Source organism: Euprymna scolopes, chromosome 37 (genome assembly GCF_053919585.1).
Source record: "Euprymna scolopes isolate OS-2025 chromosome 37, ASM5391958v1, whole genome shotgun sequence".
In the NCBI taxonomy this organism is placed as follows: domain Eukaryota; kingdom Metazoa; phylum Mollusca; class Cephalopoda; order Sepiida; family Sepiolidae; genus Euprymna; species Euprymna scolopes.
This window is the reverse complement of record NC_136518.1, coordinates 18385725-18393386: the sequence shown is the minus strand read 5'-3', so window position 1 is coordinate 18393386 and position 7662 is coordinate 18385725. Positions and strand designations below refer to the sequence as shown.

Genomic DNA, 7662 nt, shown 5'->3' with positions numbered 1-7662 from the left:
CTATGTTAAATTTTAGTGTGTCAGACAAGCGAAAATGTTATTTCAAATTTTAGTATGACAGACCTACGAAAATGCTATTTCAAATTTTAGTCCAACAGACAAATGAGAATGCTATTTTACATTTTAGCGTGACAGACCAACGAAAATACTATTTCAAATAAAAGCATGACAGATTCCAGAAAATCTCATTTCAACTTTAAGCGAGACAGATTAGCGCATTATATCAAATTAAACATGGCGATGTTTTAAACTTAAGCGAGAGACAGGCTATCGATTTCAAAGTTACGCGTGATAGACTTACAAAATTGCTATTTTAATCAAAAACGAAAATTCAAACTTAAAGGTGTAGGATCGACAAAAATACTATTCTTCACTTAAGCCTGATAGACTCACGATAATATTTCAAGTTTTGACTTGAAAAACTAATGAAAATGCTATTCCAAATATACAACTGTCAGAACACTGAAAATGCTATTCCTAATTTAAGTGTAACAAATCAAAGAAAATGCTATTTGAAAATTGTGCATGACAGACCAGGTAAAAATGCTATTTCAAACATATTGTGACAGAACAACGAAAATATTATTTAAAATATAAACACGACAGACCAAAGAAAACGCTATTTCAAATATAATCCTGACAAAACAACAGAAATACTATTGCAAACAAAAGCATGCAAACTTCTTGGCCTAACATTTGCGGGCAATATGAACTGGAACAAATACATAGAGGACATTGCAAAGGCTGCTGCAAAGAAGGTGGTTCCCTCTATCGAGCTAGAAGACTACTCACACCTGAGAGTATCCTGTACCTTTACATGGCTACCATTCGCGCATGCATGGAGTATTGTTGCCACATCTGGGCTGGTGCATCTTTCCCTCTTAGATAAAGTCCAAAAAAGAGTTGTCAATCTAATCCGTCCCACTTTATCAACTAAGCTCCAGTCCCTGTCTCATCGCCGCAATGTTGCATCACTGTGCCTGTTTTACAAATATTTTAATGGAATGAAGTTCTGATGAACTTGTTTCACTTGTACCCCCTCGACATGCATATTCCCGACAAACCCGCTTAGCAATAAGATCTCACCCTTTTATATTGATGTCCTTTAATGCCATAAAGCTTTCTATTCTAATAGTTGCTTCTCTCGAACAGCTAGACTTTGGAATTCCCTTGCTGTTGCCTGCTTCCCTGGCTGTACTGATATGCAGAAGTTTAAATGTAAGATAAACAAATATCTTTTTATATTTCCTAGAAATTGCCTCAAATAGTAGCCTCTTACACCCAAATGGCGATATGCTTTGTAAGAGGTGAACATGAGTAAATAAAATTAAAAAGAAAAAACGAAAATACTATTTCAATTTTAAGCATGGTAGACCAACGAAAATGCTGTGTATTTAAATAAGCATGACAGACCGGGGAAAACGTTGCTTCAAATTTTAGCGTGACAGACAGATAAAAATGTTATTTAAGACAAGAAAACGAACAGAGCCTACAATTAAGGTGCAAGTATGTGTGTAAAAATAGTTTCCTTTAGCAATAAGCATGAAGAATCCAACATGGATTCCATATCGGAGAATTCGTGCATAAAGAAAAGGAACAGAGAATAGAGAGAAGAAATATCACCGGCATTATAGTGCATGTGAATAGAATCTGCATGTGAACGTGGACAATGTTAGACGATTGGACACGACGAACGAAAGAAGTGATGAAAAGATTTGGAAAAAAATCAAGACTTCATCAGCTATATTTAAAGTCACGTGTGCAAACTACAGTGGAAACATTATGAGATAACTTCATGTGGGTGTGATTTCCCCCTTGTCTGAGTATTATTTTGTTAGTTAAGTACAACAGAGAAATATTGTTCAGTCGGTTATAGTTTACTTGAATATCAGCTCGACTTTCTATGTGTAAGGGAGTGATTTTTTTTTAAAAACTCTTTTCACTCTAAATAAAGCATATTGACACTTTCAAAGGAGTCTCCAATTATCAAAGCCCAGAGGACACTCGAGGATAAGGGTTAATAAGTGTAAAGTGGTCAAAGGGAACACGTCGTAGTCATAGTTGGTAGTGTAAATTTGATGAATTGGATTATTTAATAGGGTGGCTCATCAAGAAATTGTTCATGTTTTACTTGAAGGCAACCTTATTGTAGTCATTTGGAAAGCTGATATACGAACCAAGATTCCGCAAGCGTCGAATTCTAATATTCTTTGTTTATGAAATCTACGTTGGGGTTTAGGCGCAGATAAAGAGTGGGAGAATTTTTTTATAGCGGTTTCAGTTAGACTAGTGTTCTTCGTAAAAGTCAGAACAGGGGGGACCATAGATGGGAGCTCGGATGAGCACTTGCCATGAAAAAAACGATAAAGCAGGGACGGGTTCGCAACATCCCTTCTGTGGGAAAAAGGTTGCAGAGAAGAGAAAAATGCATCCCTCACTAGGCTACGAAGTCTCTTTTGAACTCTGTCAATGCAGGGTGAGCTGCTTCTAGCAGCTCTTGCCCAGATGTGACAACAATACTCCATCCTTGGACGTACTTGACTCTGAGACAAGAGAATTGCATCAGCGATGAGATATCTACTGGGACGGTCGAACGATTTCACAATTTTTCCAGCAGGCTTGACAACGGATTTGATGTACGTGTTCCATCTACGATCATGAGTAAAGATCAGACATAGAAGTTTGTCAAAACATGGATCATCCCCAAGAAGAGTCATTCATTTTGATTGGACCGTAAAGAGTTACTATTTGAGATCATGTCTAGCAGGGGACTGTAGAGTTAAACGGCGAGATGTCTGTTCACATTACATCTAAACTTCTGCAGGTTAGTACAGTTAGAGAAGCAAGAAACAGAAAGGATATTCCAAAGATTAGCAACCCGAACGAATACACTGTTAAAGTAGAAGTACGAGGGATCTCAATAGAAAAGGAGTGGTATTGTGTTGTTTCTCGGATTAGTCAGTTGTATGTACGTCGAAGAGGCACATGTGCTACGATGTCATCAAAGCATATTCCATGTGACCTAAGGAGATAGAGAGTGAAAGAGAAACTCGTCAGTTATCTTGGAAGCACCAACGTGTAGACTTGATATGTTTAGTAATTACCGATCTTTCCTTTCTACACCATTCAAGCTCCACTAATCTATGTTTTAACAAACGATCCCAGAGCAATAAATCTTTTTTTTCTTTTTTCTTTTTTTTTCTTTTTTTTTTTTTTTTGCTTTCAACCATTGTCTCTTCTTTGTCCTTCTTTCGTATATGAACGACCATGTATGAAGGTGCGAATTTCTCAGTCGTTCAAGATCACATAAAGGACGCGTGCTAGTGTTACAAGAAAGGTCCCCCTTTTATTGTAAGAAAAACATTAGATAAGTGAAAATGAGATTAGGATAAACCGAGATTTGAACTTTGTAAGCAAGGTTCAGAAATGGAATTTCGCATTGTTCAGTTTCACATAAAATAGCTTAGATATGTTGTTGTAAAAGGAATTTTAATTGTTCAATTCTTTTTATGAAAACTGAATTAAAATAAGGTCAGCTAGAGAATAACGAACAATAGCAATTTAAAAACATATTAAAAAATAAGTTTGGTCGAAATATAGGTTAGTGAGAATTCTTTGTCTGCAGAAATGGTTTGGGAACATGTGCGAACTACGTATGTTTAGGCCAGGAGAGTTCCCCACGTGGCATGTTTTGAAGCCATACATGACGTCACAGCAGAAATAAATTCTCAATATAGGAACTAGAGTCAAAGATCAGGAGACAGTTGGAGACGAAGATCGGAAGCAGTCGAGTCCGGATCGAAGTCAGACAGTCAGCCGGACAGAACTGACATGAGGAGGGTCTCCCTTTAGAAGCGAAGGGTTAGAACATTAAACATGTAGAAACGACTTTGAATTCCTGGCTGTCATCATCATTTCGACCGGTCAAATAGAGTAAAAGAACATCTCATATTTTTGTAAATGCCGTCTTCGTTTCATCATTCTACCAAATTGAAGGTAATGTGAAATCATTGTTATTAATGAACTTTGTATAACCCATCAAAAGTAATGTGTCCCCAAACTTCATCATTAGTAATGACTGTCTCCTCTTCTGTGTTAAAAGAACTGATCACCCTCCCTCCTCACTGTATTATAAGAAGAAACACTTCACAGTTCTCTCTTCTATCCCCCTCTCACTGTTATATATATATATATATATATATATATATATATATATATATATATATATATATATATATATAAATATATATATATATATATCAAGGAGTAAAAATTAAGTTACAAGCCAAAACTTCAAATAACAAATTTCAATTATTGAGATTGTCGGACTGACTTCCTCATCTTGGGGTTGTTATAGTCACAATTGGGATGAAGTAAAAATAATACACAGAGAGACCCACTGGAAAGTGAGAAAACTTAAAGAAACAGCTCACATGCTCGGACATAACAACCTACTGAGCAAACCAAGCGTAGAGCTGAATGCAATTTTGACACCTTTAATAGAGAGAGAAAACCTTGAATAACAACATAGATTTAACATTTTAAAAAAAAAACAACTAAGAATTGTCCTAGTGACATATGGTCGAGTGGTCCTAGACGTTGTATCAAAGTTTACAGCTACCCAAAGGTGCGGAGTTCCATCCTGAACGAAGGCAGTGAAAAGTGACATTCAAAACAGAGAATCAGCAACTATGTCACAGAGCCTAGCTAGAGTCTGAACACGGTACTCCCGTAATAATAATAAAGGGTTGGGTTCGAGACTCCTAACAAACGGTTCCCTAGTTAACATAAAAAACACCTGATGAAGGCCGGAGGGCAAAACGATCGAAATGTTGTGACTATAACAACCAAGATGAGGAAGTCAGTCCGATAATCTCAATAAATGAAAACACCTCATCTCAAAAATACAGACAATTACTAACAAATTTCAAGCTCCTATTTTGATGTTCCACCATGCCATGGAGCCCTAAAATATGTATATCCAATAATTTTATACAGGGAATAAAAGAGGATTGAAAGAGGAACGGCTTATTTCTATAGACTAAAGAAAAGATAATACACGGGTTCTTATCCCCACCTCGATGACTTTATATATATACTAGCAGGGGTGCCCGGCGTTGCTCGGGTGTTTGGAGGTGTATGCTGTGCAAAAAAAAGCAAAAATAAAACAAAAAAATGGTTAATTTTTTTAAACTTTGACCCCTATTATGACCCCTTAAAATTTATTGTTTCGGGCTCAAATCACTTTATTAAGTTAGATCCATGTTCAAGGAACCTATATCTAAAATTTCAAGTGTCTAGACCCAAAATTGTCGGAGGAGTTTGGTAGAGTTCTTAAAGGTCAAATCGTTGAAATTTGACCCCTTAACAGCCAAATTTCTGGCTGACACCCGTCATATCGATTTTCCCAAATCTCAGTACCCGGTATTTCAAATTTCGAGTCTATAGACCAAAAATTGACAGAATTATTGCGTAGGGAAATGTACACAGACACACAGACACACAGACAGACAGACAGACACGTTCACTTTTATAGATATATAGATATATATATGTCCGCCGTCTATCCTGTATATGAATGTCCCCCATCTCTCTTTAAAATGTATCCGATATATGTCTCCACATGTCGGCAATACAACACTAGAGCGAAACGATCAGTTATGTATGTTATGGACGCTCATCTATTTTAATTGATTGTGAATTGTAAGGGATTAAACCTCTCCTAAGAAATACAAGACGTTTCTTTTTTCAAAAACAGACAGAAAGGATGAATAAGAAAGGCGAGGAGGAAAGAAAGAACACGAAAACGGAAGAAGAAAATCAAGTATAATAAAACGAATTTTTAAATAACTTAAAAGGGAGAAAAAAAGAAAGAAAAAGAAAAGAACAGATTTAAAGAAGAAATAATGTTTGTTAGAAATCAGAGAATAATGGAAGAAAGAAAGGCAAGGAAAAATAAAGCGAGTAAATGATAAAAGAAAGTCCAAATAGGGTAAATGTAGTAGAAGAGGATATAAAAGAAGAGGAAACGAATAAAAAGAGGGAAGAGGAAATGAAAGAAAGAAAGAAAAAGTAAGAAAGTAGAATTAAAGAAGGAGAAAGAAAGAAAGAAAGAAAGCAATAAAATTAAAAAAAAATAAATAAATAAAAATGAACGAATAAAAAAGAATTAAAATAAAGAAGAAAATTAAAGAATGAATTTTTAATCAAAACCAATGGTCAGCAACATAGGACCTCTGGACCGGATCATGCCCGCAAAAGCCGTTTTGCACGGCCCGCAAGCCTCATTACCAATGACTCTATTTTTAACATGAGAAACAAGGCTTTCGAATTCAATAAAAGATCTTCTGTTATTTTCCTCTGATCCACCTGACTCAATCTGAATACTATGACCGTTAAAACACGATATAAATTCAATCACCCCCATTTCTGCGCTAAAAAAGTTAGGCGTGGACAGCTTCAAAATGACAATATTGTCTCAGTCGGCTTTCTCTTTCATTAACCTCAACAGTGACTTTCATGTAGCTTATTCCTCTACCTACCCTACGTAAGTTGCTAAGATCTTTCAATGGACCATCATTTTATTATTTTAATAGCAGTTTCACACATATACGTCATTATTTTATCCATTTTTATTCGGGTGATTGTTTTTCACTTTGAATTATTTTGACGTCATTTAAGGAAAACTAATTTTTTTAGGTGTATTTTTTTTAATTTTAGACATTATTTTGTCTTTCTAATTTGTCAATGTTTATTTTATTGTGGTTTTAATTTAATTTTAATGGTTTCCTTAATTTTTACATTAATGGCCTTTATCCGGCCGCGACCCATTATTATAAAATTATCTGACCCACAGAGTCAAATGAGTTACAGGCTTCGGATCTAAGCTAACGATCACTTGCTACTTACCTGTCTCCCACCGCGAAGGAATGTGAGACAAAGTCTGAAAGTGGGATTAATGAGCTAGCATCTTAAAAAGAGGGAGCTCATTGACCCTGCAAAAATAAGTTTAAGTGCGCCTATCGTCATTCCCAGGTGGGGCGAGCTCAGGCAATACACGATAAACTTGCTCCACCCGAAAGCCGGCTGACAATGTCTGGGAGGGTGTACCTACTAGGGTCACCCATAATAATTGGCACAGTCCGACAGTTAAAAGGCCACCGAAATAGGCCAGTTTCTTTCGAACAGATTGTTGACAGTGTACAGCATAATCACGTTGACACACCGGTTCCCGTTGGATCACCGAAGTTAAGCAACGTTGAACCTGGTCAGTACTAAATGGGTGACCATTTGGAACTTCCAGGTGCTGTATGTTCTCTCCGCTTATCTCCGCATTGTTTCCAGTCGTCATGGACTTTTCCTTGCGACTGGACTCAAACAGTGCCGATTCAGGAGAGGTGTGGTTGGTGACTGCGCAACCCTTGCCGCACAATTACACGCGCAACTGCCCCTTGAAGGGGTATCCTTTGCCTTTCGAGACTGAACGGGTGCATCGGATTGTGGACATTGGAATCTCGACTGGACTTATACAAGTGGTGCAACTTTATGGATTGCAATCCCTTTCTTTCTATTAAAAGCTTTTTCTTGTACTATCTAATGGGAACATGGTATTGTAAACATGTCAACCATTTTAATTCATTATTAATTATGAAAAAGAGAATA

At 36.6% G+C, this 7662-nt stretch overlaps 1 pseudogene; it reads left to right on the top strand.

Moving 5' to 3' along the window:
• The first annotated feature begins 7198 nt into the window (after positions 1-7198).
• LOC145261465 (5S ribosomal RNA) lies at positions 7199-7315 on the top strand (annotated as a pseudogene).
• The last annotated feature ends 347 nt before the right edge of the window (positions 7316-7662 follow it).